The following is a 22,170-nucleotide window of genomic DNA, read 5'->3' as shown; positions in this document are numbered from 1 at the left end:
TGTTTTGTGTGCAAAATTGAGCTATTAACTCAAATTCCCATTTACTCAAAAGATTTACCCATTTACTTTTGCAGGTACAAATATGAGGTACTTAGATTTTGTAGATGTTTTGGTAGAACCCATTAGTAACTTTGGTCCTTTCTTTATTTCAGATTCAACGTGTTACAAACAAACATATTCCACCTGTTACAACAATCTGGCATATTACTTTCTTGATACGTGATGATACAATACCTCTCAGGTTTGCTGAGTAGCAAAGAGAAATGTAAGCAAATGAAAAGGTTTTCCACTTTCACAGGTTTTTGCTGTTTAGGGTTCTGTTTGTCTGAGAACTGTATGAATAGAAGCCATATTTTATAGTATTTCTTTAACCTCTGCCATCTGGTGTAGGTTAATTTTTCCACTGCCAACATTTCCTAGAGACCTCAATACCAAAATGTTTAATTTCTAAATAAACGTTTGGACTTTATAAATCCAGTTTAAAAAAATAGAGCATTGTTTTTTTTAACTATATATTACATGTACCTCTAGTGATGACATTAATAAACACACAGACAAGTGTTTGGGTTTAAAGGCTTCTGGCCAAAACTTTATTTCCTGTAACAGAGCTCCAAGTTACCTGACATCTTTAATCACTGAGTCACACTCAGCTATTGCAAAGGCACTTCAATATCCCCTACTGGCCCAAAGCCTGAAGTTGTGTCGCGGGAGTTGCACCACCATAGCCAAACCCTCCCAAATCAAGCATGGTTTCAGGCAGATAATACTCACCCAGGCCAAAGCCAAAGCTTTAGCAGCTCTAAATTTTATATGTTAACTAAAATGGCTTCACTGGAACAATAGAGGATTGTTGTTACAAAACAATTTGTATGAGTAAGTAAATGCTATATAAAAACAAGGAATATCATAACCGTATCTCTAGGAGCTACTTTATCTGCTACCTGAGGAAAAGAAAAACAAAAATGTGTCAGGATTCTATTGCCATGAGCAGAAAAGCTTTTCTAAATTTACTAAAGTATGATGTTACATTTTGTACTAGCCAGCAAATTCACAAATCTCAATTTGTAAATATGCACTAGTGTTGATTGTCCCAAGCTGATCTTTTGTCAGAATGAAAAGATTGAAAAAAACCTTGCTTCTGCTGAGAATGGGCAGGCATACACAGTTCATCTTAATCAGCATTCTTCAGAGCCAGACGGCCACCAAGGAAAAGACATTTGGGTAATATGGATGTATAGATAATAAAGGAGAACATTTAAAGATGTGTATAAGCATGATCTGAAGGGTAAAGAAATAGAAAAGAACTATTTTGTTACTTCCTTCTGATTTAGAAGAAGATCTGAAAAAGCCTTAGGAACTCCTACTTCTTTCCATGCCCATGTGGGTAAAAATTTTTTTTGTGTTTATCTCTAAATTCTGAAATATCAGTGATAGTTTGGTTTTCCATCTCCTGAAGACTTTCTGGAGTATTCAGAAATGCTTTTTTGCCATACTCTGATTCTTTTAATGAAAATTTCACAAAAGGCCTTTACTTCCTATTGTTTATTCAGGTTCAGATTAAACAAGTGTTAATGAAAACAAAGAAATGTAAGTAATCTAATTAACAAGTGCTTCTTTTCTGAGGGCTGAGCTGTAATGCAAAAGTTATATTCATTTAATTGAATTAATTTAGAATTTGGCTAGTTTAATCAGTGCAAACTGGTAATGAAGATTCATTTGTTGAATTTGAGTATGTAGCTGATATAATAACTCTCCTGGGGCATCTGCTGGACGGTGTGGATGAAAAGATGCCGTATCACCCCTCAACCAGTCTGAGACATGAAATTCTTTATTACTTTGCATGGCCACTAATTGAAGTTACTTTAATATCCTCAGTTATAAACAACAGCATTTTGGGATTGGACATCCTGTCTCTGCTATGGGGGCAGTGATCTCTGGTGCCTGGATAGACAGCTAGTGGTGGTTAAATTGCCCCAGTGCGAATCATGAGAACTTATAAATCACTACCCACAGCACAGTCTGTTTAGTCATCAGTTAAACTTGTTTGGTTTAATATAGTCATATTCTGACACTAGTTTACTTTGAGACCATTCGCATTTTTCATTGTGCTCCTTAAAACTCCTATTGTTGAGGTGGCACTTAGCACAGGCATCTAAAATGAGAGCTTAGACATGCCCTAGAAGATCTTCTACCTCAGTATTTTGTATAACCCACTGGTTGGGAAGCCTGGAGAACCTATGCTCATATTTGTGTTGGGCCTGAACTTTGGCTCTTTTCCCAGCACATCTTACCAGTTTGCTCACTATTCCATTCATTTTTGATTTTCAGCGAATGCCAATCTATGTATCCTGTGTCCAGCTAAGTATCCTAACTATTGGAATAGAGTGGGTTTAGCCTTAAGAAATCAGACACACACTGTCTGGTTCCTATCCATCTTTTATCTGCCCCCTTCTGCCACATTTTTTTCTCTAAGCCTTTGGCCAATGTAACTGAATCTGACAAAGGTCTGGGGAACTCAACGTTCTCACAGCTTTTGTGAGAATAAACATCTGTGCAAGAAGCAAGAAATCCAAAGTCGGAGCTCCAGTGAGGAGATTAGAGTTACTTCAGTAGCTAGTATCTGGCCAGCCACTAACTACAAAGTGCAGAACCTGCCACAACACTTGGATGCTGTTTGCCACATCAGTAGTGAAAGGATAGGGGAAGAAGCTGGGAGTCATTTTTCGTGAGGTTATATGGTTATGTGATTATATCTTGCAATTTCTATTTTAAACCTGGGTGCTATTTTGTTCCTAACTCACAACCCTTCCCAGAAGAGATGGGGGCGGGGGGGAACCTCAGACTAAACTAATACACTTAACTCTGAGGGACAGGTTCTGAGCTCTGACTTCCTTCTCTGTATTTCCTACTTAGCAGAAACCTTCTCAGTTGCTCAGTAACATAAATCCTATTCTTCAATTTTGTCTGCAGCCAGTCTGCCTGCCAAACTTGAGCTAAGGGTTTCATTTGACAGCAGAGTGCCAATTTAGGTACTGAAATGTTTAGCATTTAATGCCATTGTGAGGCCCTCAGCATTCTCATTTGCATTGTAATCAGGCTAATGAGAACAAAACTCTTTAAATTCTGTGTAGAAGTAAATTTACCTACAGATACTAAGTGGTATAGTCCATCGAAGTAAGTGGATTTATATCAGAAATAAATTGAGTCCATGCAAATGAAAGTTTCCCCTTTCACAGTCATCCACTGATTTAGATTGTTATATTTGCTGAATACCCAATTCCTTACCTAATAATTACTGGGTTTTGTAGCTATGATAAGCACCTGGATACACACAATCACATATCATGTAAAGGTTGCCTATTTTTATCAGGTGACTTATGCATGGAGAACAAGAAGAGCTACATAGACTGATCATATACAAATACATAACATATATTGATCAAGGGACAGCGATAATGCATGCTTTCTAGAGCTTTGGCAGAAGTTTCATCCAGGGGCCATTGTGAACTGTTTGACTATAATAAATAGTCAAACAAATTCTCAGGCACTGAAAGTATATTTTTCTTTAATATGAATTTTTAAGCAGGTTTTTTGGTGTGCATTTTGTTTGTACTGTGCTTGAGGTTGTTTATGGCATTAGTGGTTTGTGTGTTTGTGCATGTTTACATTCTGTCTGTTTATGAAGTATTTCGCTGGTATCCTTATGCAGCATGTGGTCGAAGACTATTTTTGATAGCATGTGTAGTCATCATGCACTTTGCTGAAAGGCATTTAAACTAAGGTAGGTTATACACTGCTTCTCTGCAGTTACATAAAGGGAGGTTATGCTTTTCTTTACAGAACTTAGATACAGAAAATACCCATGCAGTTTTAAAAATGAAAGTGCGAGTGTTAGGCAATTTTTCTGACAATCATGGCAGTTTGCTATGTTTGGGTCTCATAAACGTAGGCCAACACTATTAATAACTGTAATATTAGTATATTTTTATCATCCTAGATGTCAAAAATAATTAACTGATGACTCATTATAGTATAATAATTCCAGATGTATAAACCATTTTTGAAATGAACTACACAAGCAAAAGCGAACCCTAACAAGGACAATTTAGTCTTTAACTGACAGCTATATGTAAACGATGCTTTCAGATTCAGTCTCTTACATCTACATAGATGCACAATACCACCTCTGGGCCGTGTTTTGTGGGGTATTAAGTATACTATGCATACTGTAAGATCAGGCCCGCAGGCTGAGTTGTGAAATCAATCTGCAAATTAAACTGAGCTTTGAGAGGTGGTTGATACTTTTCTTGGTGTTGTGAAAGTATAGATTGTTCAGCTTGTGTCTAACAAGATATTACAGGAATACTATTTGCAGAAGATGTAGATGCTGAGCTGCTTCAGACACTTACAGGCATAAGCTCAGTCAGGATTTTGTGAATGCTACAGAATAAAATATTGCTGCTTTATTTAGATACCTAACTGCTACTTTAAAAACACAGTTCTCTCCCATGAATCTTGTCCTAGAGTTCAAAAAACTCTAGGTTTTCTGCTTCTGCAAAAATTATCGTGAATCTCCATAAAACTTGACAGAAACAGAGTTGACCAATACTAAGTGCTTTTGAAAATCCCACTTGTAAAATGCTCAGTAAGCGCTGAGCACAGCACTTCTAACAGATAATAAACTCTGTGTATCAGCTCCAATTTTCTTGGGAGTATTTTCATACAAATATGCCTCTCCCCTTCCTGCCAGAACAGTATTAGGCTTTCCTGATACTTCTTTTACATTGCTCAAATGTATATTTAGGAGAACTAATGCATTTCCTTAGGATTACGTCTTTGAATATAAAAATTAAATTAATGAATATTTAAAAATCATTTCATTTTTCTTGTGTCCACAGATTTCTATCTGTTTTTGAATATAAAATATTATACTTCTGTATCATTTATAACACCATGCTGTGCTGTACAGTTATAGTTGCTTTTTAGGTACAGCGCTCTAATAGTGAGACCTTTACTTAACAATGATTATGTAAGTGACTTTAAGTGAATTAGAAAGAAGATAGCTAGAGGTGGAACACAGACCCTCTAGCTACTCTTTCTGTTTGTAACATGCCATACCTATGTTATTCCTGAGAAGCCTATATTCAATCCATAGAAAATAACATTTCTATGCCTTAAGACATAGGAGCCATTCATACAGAAATGAGAAACAAAATGTGTACAGAAAGAAATTTTACATCTTATGACAGTACCAGCAGGTTCATAGTGTCAGGAATAAAAAAAAAATGATGAAAGGAAGCCAAGCCTGACAAACTGAATTGTGACTCATCTGAATGTTGTTGAACTTGGTCTCTCTAACAAAACAGTGGTATATTTTTTTATGACATATTAATTTACAGTTACAAAAAGGAAAATTATAAAAAGTGCCCATCATCAGAATAGACTAGTTTTAAAGTAAATTTGCATGCACTATATAAATTCAGAGGTCTAGGCACCTAAACAAGTATTCTTAAATATTTTAAATTGTGAGCAGAGAGAAGCGTTTTAGTAAAACCTAAATGATGATATGAAGGACTGAATTTTGCAATAATTTATATAGAAATGAATATCCAAGCAGAATCAATGTAGAAATCCAAATAATCACTTTCTAAGGAGTACTATATTTTTATGTTTAATATAAAATATTTTATATATCTATCTCTATAAATATACATCTATATCTCCTATCTATACATAGAATTGATCTTCCAGTTCTTGTTCTTGTATAAATCAGGAGTAATTCCACTAAAGTCAATGCTTAAAGCATTGTAAGAGAGGTAATCATCAAGTCCATTACATACAGTAAACACATATTAACATTTAAGAGATGAGCCAAGACAATACTTCAGCTATTCATTTTGGGCTCTGTCCAAATACTGGCTCACATGCTAAACAGTCAGAAGTACAGTATTTTGAAAATATTCTTCAGCAGATATATTTTTATATTGTAAAGAAGACCTATGTGACTTGGGTGTTATTGAAAGTGGAATCTGGATCTTAAGTTCCTTAAAAGTTGTCCACATTTTAGCTCTGATATCTTCCATTTTGTGTTTCCAGTGTAGTGAGAGAATTGGTAAAAGAACAATTTAACTTCTGTGAGAGTTCAGGGGCTCTTTTGGGACTTACAGAGTACAAGAAGTCAGCCAGTGTTCAAGTGAGCATGATATCAACAAACCTCTAGAAAGCATTTTTAAACCCCCAGAAAGTATTTTTGATTGTGCAAAAGATATTACAATTATTGTCTGAAATTTTGCTTTTAATATACAAAAGCATCCCAGGGGATTGAAAATATGTTCAGCTTCATTATGTGTATTGACTTCAGACGTCATTACCCACTAAAAGTCACTTCAGCTCCAGGTGTGACTATTTGCTATTAAGAAATCAAGCTGCTAGTTAATTATCCACTTTCAAAATAAAGTTTCTGACTTTAAGATGAAAGGAAAAGGACACTTTTCATGACATTTCCAATGGATTGGAACTTCTTGCTTCAAATGATATTTGAGAAACTTGCTTTTTCTCTTGGAATTGGGTCAGAGTTTTTCTAGCCTTGATAGAATTGGCATTCTTTCTCCAAATTGAAATATGCCAGCCATAGTACTTTTTCAGTAATATACTTATCATGCAGAAAATCTTTGATAAGGCTGCATATGCAACATTTGTGTTATAGACTTCCATGAACCTGCAAGGTTATGTGACTGTGAGTAAGCCCTTCTGCCACTTGGTGTTATTAAGACTTCAGAAAGCTTGACCGTGACACAGACTTCTTTTTACCACAAAGGCTTGACATTTTTTTTGTGCTAGATTTTTCTGAAGAACTCTTTGTTTGAAGAAGCTGGGCAGGATAAAGCTGGCAGACTGGAATACTGCCCTGATGTGTTGTGACAGACATGTAATCTGCCATTTGACCACTGGTTCACACATCAGTGTTAATGTGAATGTGACACCTCTCAGCATACTGTTAATCATGCATTACTCTTCTGTCTAAAATCTCGAGATGCAGAGTAGACTTTTATTCTTTTCAGAAGACTACATAAAAAATTTAGTGAAATGAAAATTTACAGCCACAAATGCAAACTGATTGACAGCTGCAAATCATAGTCACAGAAACATTGATATATACATATTTATAGATCCCTAGATTTTAAAACTAAAAAGGATCATTAGAGCATTCTGCTTAATCTAATGCATTCCCATTTCAAACATGCAAGGAGTCAAATGCATAGTCACATGTCAAGTGCGAGCAAACCTAGAGGATGGCCTTCCATAGTCCAGAAATGAGACCAATTCAGCTTTCTTTTCTTTACTAACACTGTTTTGTCTCTTGGGTTTTGTTTCCTTTTCTGCTGGTGTTTCATCACCAAAGTGCCCAGGAGTTCATCTGCTTTCATTCAACTGAAATGCATGTACCAGATGGTGCAAATAGCCCAGTATATTTCAATCCTGTATCCATGTCAAAAAACAGGCAGACTGCTGCAATTCTTGGTTGCTGCACCTCATGGTATCAAAGGCTGGTTTAGAAGAGTGACACTGCTTGACAATGAATGAGATTTTTCAGGTCTGGCAGGGAAGTTGCTTTGGAAGCTAAAATCCTGCTTCTACTCTGTAGGAGTTGCTTTTCATGATTAATTAATCATGTTTATGCTAATCTACAAAGGATGTAAAGAAATATAAAATACAGAAATGTGTCTAGTTAGGATACTTTACAGTAACCATTTCATGACCATTCCTGAATTTAAGTATTTTACCTACTTGTTTGTTAGAATTATAATAGAAGTTGATCTAAAATTGAAAGGAAAGGTATATATTGTACTTCTTAGCACATTTTTACTCGAGGACCACTGCAATCAGCTTTTGTTATATGAGCAGCCTAAACCACTGATCTCCTTAGGTCAATGACATTTCAAAATACCTTGAGGGTTAGGGAGTGCAGTACATTCTGAAGGTCACTAGCTGCTTTCATCTGATAACAGCTGCTTAGAATTCAACCACAAGTCTGTCAAAATATTTCCATCGTAAAACATTACATTTGCAAAAGCCATATCACTAGAAAAATGATGATATGAGGTTTAGAAGAGTGAAGAGTTATGTTTTGCTTGGAAAAAGGAGACTGGAGACAGTAATTGTAAGCTGTTTGGGGCAAGGGTTGCCATTTTTTCTATAGGCATTGACTCCTAGGTACTATAACAATAATACAGAGCACAAGAAATGCTATGGCTTCCTGTTCTTTCTTCTGGCATCTTCTTCATCCCACAAAGAAGAACAGAAGACTCACCTATAATACACTTGGACAGCAGTGCAGTGCTTTCTCACCCTGTCCCTCTGTCAAAACCGCAAGAGTATGAGTCTCTTTAAGACTCAGACAAAGTATTCCTCTGCCTGTTTCAGGGTTATGTGTGCATTTTTTGATCTTCGCCTTGTTTACAAGCTAGGATATAAGAAATTTAACATCTCCTGGGGCATTCTGCTTGACTAATTTTAGTGGTCTGTGGGATGATTTATTAGTGGCCCAGCAAGGGACATGAAGCACTCTTTTACCTGTTTAACCTCCCTGTCAAGTTTTGAAACTTTTTCCTCTGATTTTTCTTTTATTGAAAACTTATCATTATTATGATTTCCCACACAAAGTTTTTATCAATCACCACTGAAGAGACAGAAATATCATATGGAAGGCTAGCTTCCATCTTGAACAAAGAATTTCAGAACAAAACAGAATGCCACAAAAATGTTCACATAACTTTTAAGACAAGAACTGTCTTATAAGGAATTACTATAGAGTCATCTGCACATTTATTTTTTATGGGTATAACTGTGCCATATATATGGATATGCTTGTTTACAGATGTATTTATGCATCTTTATATATATATATATACAGAAGCTCCAGTTTGGTTTTCAGTCTTGAAAATGTAGGTGATTCTTCTCATGTTCATAAAGGAGTATGATTTTAAGCAGAGATGATACTGAAAAGAATTGTTTGTTTAGCTAAAGGCAACTAATAGATTAAGTAAAAATCAACAAACGGGCTATAGCAGCAGTTTACACGTACTGAAAAAGTGTAAAAACAAGGCAAGAGAGAAATGTTATTTCATATGATAGATGGGAATGCCATTAGGACAAGTGGGATGTAGGTAATAAAAAGAAAGTTTAGACTTACTATTGGAAAAAGTCTGGAGAGTGAACTAGCTGCACTAAACTACAGTATAATCTCTACAGGGAAGTATTAGCAGTCCAATTGCTTGAGATTTTTATAAGGCCAAATGAACATCGAAATGTATGGTGGGGAAGAAACTTGAATTGGCAGGTAGATGGATTAGCTAACCTATTAGTTCTTTTCTATTGCAAACTTCTATGATTTTATGTGGGGAAAATTCCTTTTCAACCCACGCTGGCAATCTGTTTATGTTCTGAAGTATGATGATTGACAGCCCTTTTAACTTTTAACCTAGAGAATGTCTCTGCAAGTGTTATTCCTACATATAAATGTCTAATGCTTTTAATAAAAAAAAAAAAGTCTCTCAATTAGGGGACTGTATCCATGTGCAGTGCAGAAATGGAGATCACAACAGAGTCTGAGGTGTTATAGCAGCATGGGCAGCACTCCCACTCAGGAAGGATGGGGTGTTGAGAAGGAAAAGGGAGCATTTGGGGTTTAAAGACTAGAGAGACAGTAGAGGCAAATAAGAGAGAAGTTGAGAAAAACAACAAGAAAGAAAAGTATAATTTTTGTGGAAAAGGAGGAATAGGAAAGAAAAGAATAGAGAGAAGTGGGAAGGTGGAAAGGGCTAAAAACAGATAAACAAGATAGTTGGGGAGAACTAAATTATGGAGTAGAAGAACAAGAAGAGCAAATACTGATGTGCCCCCTGTTATTATGGTTCCACAGTACTCCTATTTATAAATATGCTTACTCTTGACTCATCTATGTGTATCCCTACATTTTTTTTAAACACTATGATACTTATTAAGTACTGCTGAAGTACAATATATGGATTTTTGTAATAAATAGCACATATCACAATTAAAACCCAGCCTATCCTCATTTCTTGTGACTGAAAGTAAAGCCCACCAAAAGACAGATCATTGTAAGAAAACTTTGCTCCCAAACAGAACAAAATGTCACCTTCTGCCAATCTTTCCTGAATTGTGCCCTGAATTAGGGGACTGGAGAAGGATTTATGAACAAGAAAGCATCACAAAAGAAATACTTAAGAAATAATAAACTAGAGAAATTTAACTTATTTAAATAATATTACCATAAAAGTTCTTCACAGTTTATGCCATTAAACTAAAGTCCAGAGTATAAAAAGACAAATTTATGAAGGGTAAAAGTAAAAATGATCACAGAGCAATTAATCAAACATATCTTTGCAATGTTACTTATTCAGACTTAAAGAAGTTTGCTGAAGCATCAACTTCATTTCTGTTGAGGGCTGTAAAAAAGATTGAAGCCAGGGCCTGAAATATGAACAAACAATGCATCTAAGTTAGTGCCCCACGGAATATTTTAAAATTATTTAACACAAATCATCTCAGTGTCAACAACTCATCACAGATAAACTATCTAATTAACAGAAGCCATCATAGTATTTGAGAACTCAGTCTTGGCTCAGCTGATATACCAGAAGGGCACTCCTTGATAAGCAAAAATTATAAAGGAAGGTTTAAAAAACATTACTGCCTGAAGTAGATTCTTTTCAGTTTTAAATTAACCCTCTGCTCGTTTTTGTTGAATTTCTATGAGATAACAAGCACAAGTTGACTAAACATTCTTAGGTATATTCCATGCTAAGAACATGGTCTATTTTATGAGGTAGTATTTTTTCAGCAAGTCTGCCGGGAACTTGATACCATGCCAAAATGACAGCTCAGTTTACAAAAGTGTAAAAGTGTTTAGGGGGACAGGCCACTTGGGAGGAATATAGGAATGTTGTCAGAGTATGCAGGGATGCAACGAGGAAGGCTAAGGCCCGTTTGGAATTAAATCTGACTAGAGATGTCAAGGACAGCAAGAAGGGCTTCTTCAAATACATCAGCAGTAAGAGGAAGACTAGGGAAAATTTGGGCCCTTTGCTGAATGGGGTGTGTGCCCTGGTGACGAAGGATGCAGAGAAGGCAGAGTTACTGAATGCCTTCTTTGCTTCAGTCTTTACTGCTGAGGCCAGCCCTCAGGAACCCCAGATCCTGGAGGCAAGAGAGAAAGTCTGGAGAGAGGAAGACTTTCCCTTGGTGGAGGAGGAGTGGGTTAGAGATCATTTAAGCAAACTTGACACCCACAAATCCATGGGCCCTGATGGGATGCACCCACGAGTGCTGAGGGAGCTGGCGGACATTATTGCTAAGCCACTCTCCATCATCTTTGAAAGGTCATGGAGAACAGGAGAGGTGCCCGAGGACTGGAAGAAAGCCAATGTCACCCCAGTCTTCAAAAAGGGCAAGAAGGAGGACCCAGGGAACTACAGGCCAGTCAGCCTCACCTCCATCCCTGGAAAGGTGATGGAGCAGCTCATCCTGGAAGCCATCTCCAAGCATGTGGAGGAAAAGAAGGTGATCAGGAGTAGTCAGCATGGCTTCACCAAGGGGAAATCATGCCTAACCAATCTGATAGCCTTCTATGATGGAATGACTGGCTGGGTAGATGAGGGGAGAGCAGTGGATGTTGTCTACCTAGACTTCAGCAAGGCTTTTGACACTGTCTCCCATAGCATCCTCATAGACAAGCTCAGGAAGTGTGGGTTAGATGAGTGGACAGTGAGGTGGATTGAGAACTGGCTGAATGGCAGAGCTCAGAGAGTTGTGATCAGTGGCACAGAGTCTAGTTGGAGGCCTGTAGCTAGCGGTGTCCCCCAGGGGTCAGTACTGGGTCCAGTCTTGTTCAACTTCTTCATCAATGACCTGGATGAAGGCACAGAGTGCACCCTCAGCAAGTTTGCTGACGACACAAAACGGAGGAGTGGCTGATACACCAGAGGGCTGTGCTGCCATTCAGAGAGACCTGGACAGGCTGGAGAGCTGAGCGGAGAGGAACCTCATGAAGTTCAAAAAAGGCAAGTGCAGGGTCCTGCACCTAGGGAGGAATAACCCCAGTCACCAGTACAGGTTGGGGGTTGACCTGCTGGAAAGCAGCTCTGCGGAGAAGGACCTGGGAGTGCTGGTGGACACCAAGTTAAGCATGAGGCAGCAATGTGCCCTTGTGGCCAAGAAGGCCAATGGTATCCTGGGGTGCATTAGGAAGAGTGTTGCCAGCAGGTCGAGGGAGGTGATTCTCCCCCTCTACTCAGCCCTGGTGAGGCCACATCTGGAGTACTGCGTCCAGTTCTGGGCTCCCCAGTACAAGAGGGATGTGGCACTACTGGAGCAAGTCCAGCGAAGGGCCACAAAGATGATTAGGGGACTGGAGCATCTCTCTTATGAGGAAAGGCTGAGAGAGCTTGGCCTGTTTAGCTTGGAGAAGAGAAGGCTGAGAGGAGATCTTATCAACGTGTACAAGTATCTGAAGGGAGGGTGTCGAGAGGATGGGACCAGACTCTTTTCAGTGGTGCCGAGCGACAGGACGCGAGGCAACGGGCACAAACTGAAACACAGACACTTCCATCTGAACATGAGCAAAAACTTTTTCACTGTGAGGGTGACAGAGCACTGGAACAGGTTGCCCAGAGAGGTGGTGGAGTCTCCTTCTCTGGAGATATTCAAAACGCGCCTGGATGCAATCCTGTGCAATGTGCTCTAGGTGACCCTGCTTGAGCAGGGGGGTTGGACTAGATGATCTCCAGAGGTCCCTTCCAACCTCAGCGATTCTGTGATTCCGTGTGATTCTGTCCCTAACTTTTGTAACCACTTCTGGGATAGTTTTATCCTACTTCTTAAAATAGCAAAGGTTGTCAAAATCTTGAGGGTATAAAGCTTCACACAAAACAATTTGTGCATCAGAATGTTGACTGGTTGTTGCAGCACCAAATTTACCACTTAGTGGAATCCAGGTACTTAGTTTCCGTATATGAAGTCTGTGGGGAGAGAAAGCCAACGATGGGATCCATAGAAACATTACATAAGGTTACCTAAAATAGTTCATGGGAAATACTGAAAAGAGAGATGTCTCATAAGTCTCTAAGCCTTGAGATTTATGTGTCTAGATTGCAAGGACACAGTTCCGTACATTAAGATTCATTACCCTAAACCTTCTCCTGAAAAGATTTTTTTCACAGAGGAAATGTGAAGTAACACTAAGTAGTAGTGAAGGACCATCTCCTTTCCATCCCTTCCCAAGTAGCTTGCTTGCTATAGCATTCACCTAGGATATGGCAGGTGTGGGTTCAATCACCTCTTCTGCCTAATGGGGATTTGAAGCTGTTTCTTTCAGATAAATGTTGTAGCTGCTCAGCTATCTGACAGTCTGGAGCACTCCCTCACGCTCCCTCGTGAAACAGTATTTCTAGTATGGAGTGATTAAACTCATTACATCAGAGAGAAAAGGAGAGACATAATGTCTTGAAAATGCCAGTGGTAAAATGCCAGTGTACAAGGAGCAGTACAAGACTATGTCACTCACATCAAATATAAGCTTTTATTTGTTAGGCTTTGAATAGTGCATAGGCCATTGCTGGCCCTCTGCATGTGGTGAATTTTACTCTGTGAATACAATTAAAGAGAACCGGCCTGTGTCTTACAGTAATTGTTTTAGTTTGTTCACAAATGTTACTCCATTACTCAAGTGAGTAATTTAAATTTAAATTTCCTTCCCACTTGGCTATAATCTTTCCCTGCAGGCCACTGCGTTATCCAGTAGAAAAGGATATAAATTAGAAACTCTTTTTCAGCTGAATTCATAACTATAATTTAACAGTCATCTAGGTTGGATTTTGGTTCTTTCAGGGAACTGCTGGATAGCTGTAAAAGTCTGAGTAACAGAGTAAGTAGCATTAACATGTAACTTATTAATGCACATGCAACTTATAAATACAGAAATTATATCTCATATCAGAGCAAAAAAGGTGACCTGTAGGAGCTCTGTAATATGAAGATGACAAATAAGGGTCACTAGACTGAAGAGTTTTCCTGAGAAAAACTTTTCTCTGAGCTAGAACAGGTCACACTGTTGGCATCAAGTTTTGCAAGACAGCAATTTATCCCTAGTAGTTATACCATTCCTAGAGCATTCTAAGGTTTGAACAAAGCATACCAGGCACTGTTTTATCAAATAGAGATGCTGCATTTCCTCAAGTCTTTTAAAAAGTATAAAAATGAGTGATGAAAAAATAATAATTTACATATGTTACTCCCAATATATTGCTGTATTTGGGGAAAATAGGTTTTAAACTGGAAAAAAGGTTTTAAACTTTGATCTAATTAAGATTTAGTGTCAGATCTATGGAGGTATTTAGGCACCTAAAGCAACTACCTACCTTTAAAAATCTGAGCTGTAGCTTTAAAAATAAAAGAACAGGAAAATAAACCGAAATATGTATATATGCTAATAACAATAAGAAAACTTATCTCCATTTCTTCACCAAAACACTTCATAATCCAAAACTGGCAGTGGACTAGTGTGAAGATGGGATATTTTCAACTGGAAATATTTGAAAATATATATTCCCATCTTTCTTTGAAAATTTTGAATGCTAGAAATTTTTAAATAGATCTATTTTAGTTCATTAATTAAAAACTATTACTCAGCTTCAATCCTGTCTTCAAGCCTGCCAGAGATATTGAGATAAACTCTGAAAAGAAGAATAACAATAAGTCATAATGATCATTTCAATGATGTCAAAGTGTCAATGAATGAAATGTAGAGGAATTTGTTTTTCTAACTTTGCTGTCAGCTGACTCTACAGGTCAGGTGATGTTATTCTAGGACAATCCAGTAAGGAACATAGGAATACTGGCTAGAAGAAGTCTGCAGAGATCACTGAGCTTTAATGCAGGCAGCAATCTGACAGGTACTGAATACATGCCAGTGTAACCCTATCACCTCCAGTACAACAGACTGAAAAATCACAAAAGTTGTCAACTGCTGAAGGAACAGAGCTGGAAGGACCAAGATTATTGCCAATGTCTTCGATCTGTCCCATAGCCAAAGATTATTAAGACAGCTGTAATTATATAAGTTTAAATAACCTCATGTATAGTTTACTTAACGTCCTTAAAAAGCTATTTTACTCAGTAACACTCCAGAAAGATTTCTGCATGTATTGCATTCTCTACATATAGAGAAGGAGCCTTACTGGGTATGGGTATATTAAAAATCACAGAATCACAGAATCACAGAATGGTTGAGGTTGGAAGGGACCTGGAGATCATCTAGTCCAACTCCCCTGCTCAAGCAGGGTCACCTAGAGCACGTTGCACAGGATCACGTCCAGGGGGTTTTGAATATCTCCAGAGAAGGAGACTCCACAACCTCTCGGGGCAACCTGTTCCAGTGCTCTGTCACCCTCACAGTGAAAAAGTTTTTCCTCATGTTCAGATGGAAGTGTCTGTGTTTCAGTTTGTGCCCGTTGCCTCACGTCCTGTCACTCGGCACCACTGAAAAGAGTCTGGTCCCATCCTCTTGACACCCTCCCTTTAGATATTTGTACACATTGATAAGATCTCCTCTCAGCCTTCTCTTCTCCAGGCTAAACGGGTCCAGCTCTCTCAGCCTTTCCTCATAAGAGAGATGCTCCAGTCTCCTAATCATCTTCATAGCCCTACGCTGGACTCTCTCCAGTAGTGCTGCATCCCTCTTGTACTGGGGAGCCCAGAACTGGACGCAGTACGCTCCAGACGTGGCCTCACGAGGGCTGAGTAGAGGGGGAGGATCACCTCCCTCGACCTGCTGGCAATGCTCTTCCTAATGCACCCCAGCATACCATTGGCCTTCTTGGCCACAAGGGCACATTGCTGCCTCATGCTTAACTTGGTGTCCACCAGCACTTCCAGGTCCTTCTCCACAGAGCTGCTTTCCAGCAGGTCAGCCCCCAACCTGTACTGGTGCAGGGGGTTATTCCTCCCCAGGTGCAGGACCCTGCACTTGCCTTTTTTGAACTTCATGAGGTTCCTCTCCGCTCAGCTCTCCAGCCTGTCCAGGTCTCTCTGAATGGCAGCACAGCCCTCCAGTGTATCCGCCACTCCTCCCTGTTTGGTATCATCAGCAAACTTGGAGGCTGAGGGTGCACTCTGTCCTTTCATCCAGGTCAGTGATGAAGAAGTGGAACAGGGCTGGACCCAGTACTGACCCCTGGGGGACACTGCTAGCTGCAGGCTTCCAGCTAGACTCAGCACCACTGATCACAACCCTCTGAGTTCTGCCATTCAGCCAGCTCTCAATCCACCTCACTGTCCACTCATCCAGCCCACACTTCCTGAGCTTACCTATGAGGATGCTATGGGAGACAGTGTCGAAAGCCTTGCTGAAGTCAAGACAGACAACGTCCACTGCTCATGTCTCTTCTGAGTGGGAATGCATGTTATCATCAGTGTCTTCTTTCATACTTAATGAACTATATGTTCTACTGAAAATAGCAGTGGTGATGATGAGGACATTCTTGTGCATTCCTCAATAGTCATGGAGTATCTTAGATAGGAGCTGTTGAAATAACTCATTTTTTGATTTGCTGGCAGTTCCAGATAATAATTTCAGAACAATTCAAATTAATGGCAGCTCTTGGACTATTTTCAATGTTTAACATGCACACATATTGTTTCACCAGACATAGATATGCACAAACGACTCTTTTAAAGATCTTCTCCAAGTCTGGTGAAAATACTACATATATATCCTGCTCTCTGGAGCAGCCCAGGCAAGATGTAACAACCCTCATCACTTCACAACAGTACAACAACCCTCATTTATTCACAACAATTGTGAATGAATTCTGTTTGATTTCAACAAATTTTTTCTATTAAAAGAATAGCCAAATCCTCATAAAAGCATTGTTTAACCACCCCCCTAAAAAAAAAACCCAACTACCCCAAATGTCCCAATATCCTCTGTAAGAAAATGAGACAAGCTAGAGATACCCAGAAGTTTAAATGGAAAGACTAATTACTGAGAAACATTCTTCATTAAAAATGGAAATTATGTATTTCTCAAGTGTTGATTTGGATTTACATACACTCCATAGCTACAATGAGTGCACACACAACTGAATGACGAGTTCAAAGACCTCCCTATGTCACCATTGTATTTTCCTGAATCTGACACTGGCAACATGCTGAAACAGTCTCTCAAAAATGTTAAAAAAAGGTTGGTTTGTCTCCAATAAATGTTAGAAAAAGGGCTATCTTTCTAGGAATCATTCTATCAGATAGGGATTAACATTTTTCACTTAGGCCCTTATGGTTTTGAAGAGACTAACACAATTTAGTGACTACAAAAGTAACACCTTTGTCATTTTCATTGTACTTCATTTCACCTTCTCATTTGTGTCTTTTTAAAGATGTCTAACTGAATACAGTAATCAATGTGCCATCAATTTATATAATGGAATTGTATTCTTCTCTTTTCAATTCTCTATTCCCTTCTTAACACAATTTAACATCTTATTTGCTTTTTTAATCACCACTGAACAAGTTTCTTCATTGAGCTGTCTACAGTAATGCCTACATCTTTTTTTCCTGAGAGGTTACAACTAATTCAGGAGCCATCATTATGTATAAATACTTTAGTTTGTTCCCACTAATGTATTTTAGGGAGGTCTCATCTGTGTTGAGGCTTACCTGCTACTAAGTTGTTCAACTAGTTCTGCAAAATTCCTTTAAAGCTCTTCTTCATAGTCCCCAAATTTAAACAATTCAAATTAGTTTACAATTCCAGCTACTTTTCCAATTTTATTCTTTCACCTGTTTTCAATTTCAGCTAACAGAGTGAAAAATATTTTTGCCAAAACTACTTTCATTTAATTAACTATGTGTTCATTGTGCTGGAAACTAGACACTTCTACATTTTGTTGCTATTCTGTTATTCTGTGATGATATGGTCACAATACCAGCAACTATCAAATAGGATGAACACTAGGCTACCTTAAAACTCTATAATCCTGAAACAGGTAGCAGTCTAACCATAGGTGTACATATTGCAGCATCCTAAAAACTGTTTCAACACTAGGACACTTGCCTGTTGTCATTATGCTGATATTTCTATATTGGTAAAATCTTAATAGTGAAGACTTCTGCAACCCTCTATCTACTGACTTTTGCTCTGCTACAAAGTTTGCTGCTGGTACCCACATGAATTAGTTTAAAACTAAATCTGGAAACTCCACTGCAGTCACTGAAATTGTGGTGGGAGTGTAGAATGTATTGAAAGGGTTTTTTTTGTATTTTTGGCAACCAGTGTTTTGTCTCAATTCTCTTCTTACAAAGAATTTTTTGAATATCACTGTAAAATTTGGAATATTTAGAAAGATTTACAAAATTATTTTCCTTGATATCACATCTTAAAACAAAACAAAAAAAACCCTAAAACCAAAATAATACTGTAGGACGCCATTCTGATTTCTGCCTAATTTCTATTTTTTTTTCTGCATGTTTCTAGGGCATGAACAGTAGGGTCCCAATCACAGATTGGGACCTCTGTCTCTTCAGTGCTTTCACAATACAAGTAGTAGGCAATAAATACAAAAGTATCTCCTATTACACCATTTTTTAGGTTGCATTATATTTCTCTATTTAAGTGTTAACTGTTACTAAAAAGCAGCTCTCTGTTATACAATTTCCAAGATAACCTAACTACCTGTTCATATTTGTAGCAATCAGTTCAATTACTTTAATCTGTTGCTTCACAATTCTTTGGAGAAGGCTGTACTTAAATCTATGCATGTAACTAGATTACATTACTGGATTCCCTAGAATTCCCTAGCAATCTCTTCATTAAGTATTATTTTTTTGATTAAATCTGTCCATTCAGCCTTTCTAGAATAGCTAAGAGTAAAGAATCCTCAGCCTTTTCAAAAGACAAATTTCCTGCTATAAACAGCATGCCATTACAGCTCAACTGATTGCAAAGAATTTGGATTGCAGTGTGATTCAGGTCTTTCATTGAACTGATATCATCCACTCAACCTCAGCAATACCTTAGAGAAATACAAAGCGGAGTAACCGTCTTCTATATCGTACTCTCTCAGTATAAGAATAATAGAGATGCCATGAACATTGCAGAGGTGTCACATTAGCTCCTCTGTGCTAGAGTTGAACTAAATAGTGTAAAGGAAAAGGGAACTTATTGTTAATTTTTTTACAGGCATGGAGTAGATGAACACTGCTTACAAATGAGCCTTATTTAGTTTTAAACACATTTCCTGAAGTAAATAGTATATTTCCCTAATTTTCATGTCTTTTGGTACGCTTCCAAAAAACTTGGAAGTGAATTAGTGTGCAATTTGCATCCAAATCTCAGCCAAGGGGATGTGGTTTATTATAATACATGGCCCTCCTAATTATTGAACAGCCCGAGAAAACTAGGCACAGTGTGCATCTGTTATTGCTTGACCACACTGCCAAACATAATTTGGCAAGCACAGAAATGTACATTGAGCAGACCTACAGTCTAATTTGCATTAGTTTGTAGTAATTATATGAAAGCTATAACTGAACCAAGCTTGTCCTCTCTTTTTAGATCACATCATTCTTTTTGAAAAGAAAAGAAAAGAAAAGAAAAGAAAAGAAGTCTCAAGCAAAAATCCCAAACAATTAAAAAGCACACACACGTACACAACCCTGAGAAAATCCTTGTTTGCACGGTGGACTTTTTGAGTATTATTTAATCATTATCCAAATATTATTTCTGCTTATTCTGTAAAATATCAAAGAAAGCAGCTTTATCCTTTATTTTTATCTGTGTATTTTCTTTATCCACATCTAGAAATTTTTCATATCTGCTGCCGAATTCTAGAACCTTGTGCAATTCCTGAACCCTGTAACTGGTGATTAAAGTGAGTGGCATTTTTAATCCAATTGCTAAGGGGAAAGGGAAAGAAAGTCCTGCCTTTCATAATTTGCCTTTCTCCCTTCCATAGTCATTGAATCCAGACTTGACTCTGAAAAAAGGAAATGCTCTCACCATAAGCCGTCTTATGTCACAATAATGCTGGAAACTAGTGGCCAAACCTCCAGGAAGCTGGCATGCAACAGTAAAAATATCTGCAGATTATGGCCTACCAGAGCTCCTAGGGAAAATTCCTCTTTCTCCTCTTACTTTTCTAAGGAAATCGCCTGATCAAATATATGGAAATATACCTCATGCCCCTGTGTAAGAGACAATGGGAAAGCCAAACTAAGCCAGTAGGCCAGGAAATATGGCAGAATCTGGTCTACAGAAAATATAGTTTTATGACAGTTATTGTGCAAATAAAGTACTTCCCTGAAGTGCAAACTGAATGGGGCATAAAAAGGGTGAGAAGGAGAGTCAGATTCATTTCCCACTGAAGTCAATGACAAAGACTACTGTTCACTTCAATGGCAATAGGATCAAGCATGGAGGAAGGAGATGTTTTTTCTCCCCTTCTTTAGCTAAACATTGGCGTTTTCTACTTCAGCTGCAGGGGGTGAGAAACAGAGGCAGAGTCTTTGTTGTTGGCAAACAGCTTGACAATTCATAGCATTGGGCCCAGTCAGAGGGCTTTCAATCTAGAGTATGAGTATTAAGAAATAACTGTGCAGTCCTTATACAGATACATATTCTCAGATAGCTGAGGGCAATTACTAGCTGACATATCTGGAGTTACATACAGTTACTGTGAAATGACCATATGGAGGTTATGTAAATCAGATACCAAGAGTGAAAATGCAATGAAGTATAAAAGTGAAGAAAAACTATCTAATATCAGTGAACGATAGGATGCTACCTCTACACTCTGATTAGTTGATCAAATTTATTTTCATAAACAAGAGCAAACTTGCAATGAATTAGAGGAGAAAAACATCTAATAAACCTAAGTTACTTCCATTTACAAATAGCATTTCACAGTTGACCAAAAGACACTCAATTTTCTTTCTCATATATTGTATAACACAGAAAAAATAAAGGTATCTTTGCTTATAAAATACATGATGCAAAGCTGAAGACAATGCCACTCTTATTGTGTCCATCTGCTTTATTTTCCATTTTAATTTAAAAATAATTCTACAAGAAAATAGTAACTGCATAAGAAAACAGCTTTTTACTGAACCAGTCTGTTTCCACATATATTCCTGCTCATATCCTCTCCCTTCAGTGGCTGAAATAAAGGGATGGAGGAAAGACGGGAGGGGGAGAGGGGTGTAAAGCAGAAACACCACCGTTTTATTTTTATTAGCACCACAGAACCTGCTCCAGAAAGAGCGATTTATCTGTATTTATTTTGATGGTATTTGTTTTTTGTCATTGTTTATTAATGAAATTATTACTAAAATACAATTGTAGAATAGATATTACTGCTAATGCAATATAAGAAGAAGCTACATTTGGTTAAAAGTACAGGGTTGTTTTTTGTTTGTTTTCTGTTTTGTGCTTTCGCAGAATTGAGGATACTATTCACCTTTGCACAGGCAGGACCAGGAATATAATATCGCTTCCCACTGGTCCCTACTTACTGTTAATAGAACATTTTACTGTAAATATCAGCTTTACTATAGTTCAGGTGTCTTGCCAGAAAATACACTTTGCATGTTCATTCTTTAATATACATAATGCAAAGTCTGCTATGCTGCAGATTCCTCACCATGGGGGATTTGAAATGCCTGGTTTTAAGCCTTTTCTTTTTGAGTCATATTTAGCATGACTACCAAGTAAAAATGGATTTCTCAAATTTGAAAAAAAGGATATTATGAGCGCATAGTTATCTATTGCCTGCAGAAAACTATTCTAATAACAAAACTCTGCTCATGCAAAAAATTTAATCAAATTTATCGTTTGGTTTTCACAGCAAGGAAAATTCTAAAATACACAAAGGTGGGAATGCAATAGAATAATTTTGAAATTAAAGTCTTTTTTTCCCCATGGTCTTTGTTGATTTTCTCCATTTTTATACTCAGAAAGGTAGCTGCACTCATCTTCAGTGCACTAACTTCAGGCATCTCCAGAAATTAAGTTCAGTTTCAACTCTGAACTGCAAAGAACAGCCGCTGAACTGCATTCAGTTTTTACATTGTAGTTAAACATCTTACAACATATTAAAA

General features: G+C 37.8%; 1 long non-coding RNA gene across 4 annotated transcripts in view; it reads left to right on the top strand.

The window, feature by feature from the left end:
* Positions 1-19,724, top strand: part of LOC106483150 (uncharacterized) — a 31,401-nt gene extending 11,677 nt beyond the window's left edge. For 3 of the 4 annotated variants that reach the window (XR_010884171.1, XR_010884173.1, XR_010884172.1), the window contains one exon: positions 153-467. This is a non-coding gene — a long non-coding RNA (uncharacterized lncRNA). Of the gene's footprint in view, positions 1-152; positions 468-19,630 lie in introns of those variants that run through there. The other variant, XR_010884174.1, reaches the window with a different exon arrangement.
* The last annotated feature ends 2,446 nt before the right edge of the window (positions 19,725-22,170 follow it).

This window comes from Apteryx mantelli, chromosome 4 (genome assembly GCF_036417845.1).
Source record: "Apteryx mantelli isolate bAptMan1 chromosome 4, bAptMan1.hap1, whole genome shotgun sequence".
In the NCBI taxonomy this organism is placed as follows: domain Eukaryota; kingdom Metazoa; phylum Chordata; class Aves; order Apterygiformes; family Apterygidae; genus Apteryx; species Apteryx mantelli.
Note: the sequence above shows the minus strand (reverse complement) of the source record. Positions and strands in the feature narration are given on the sequence as shown.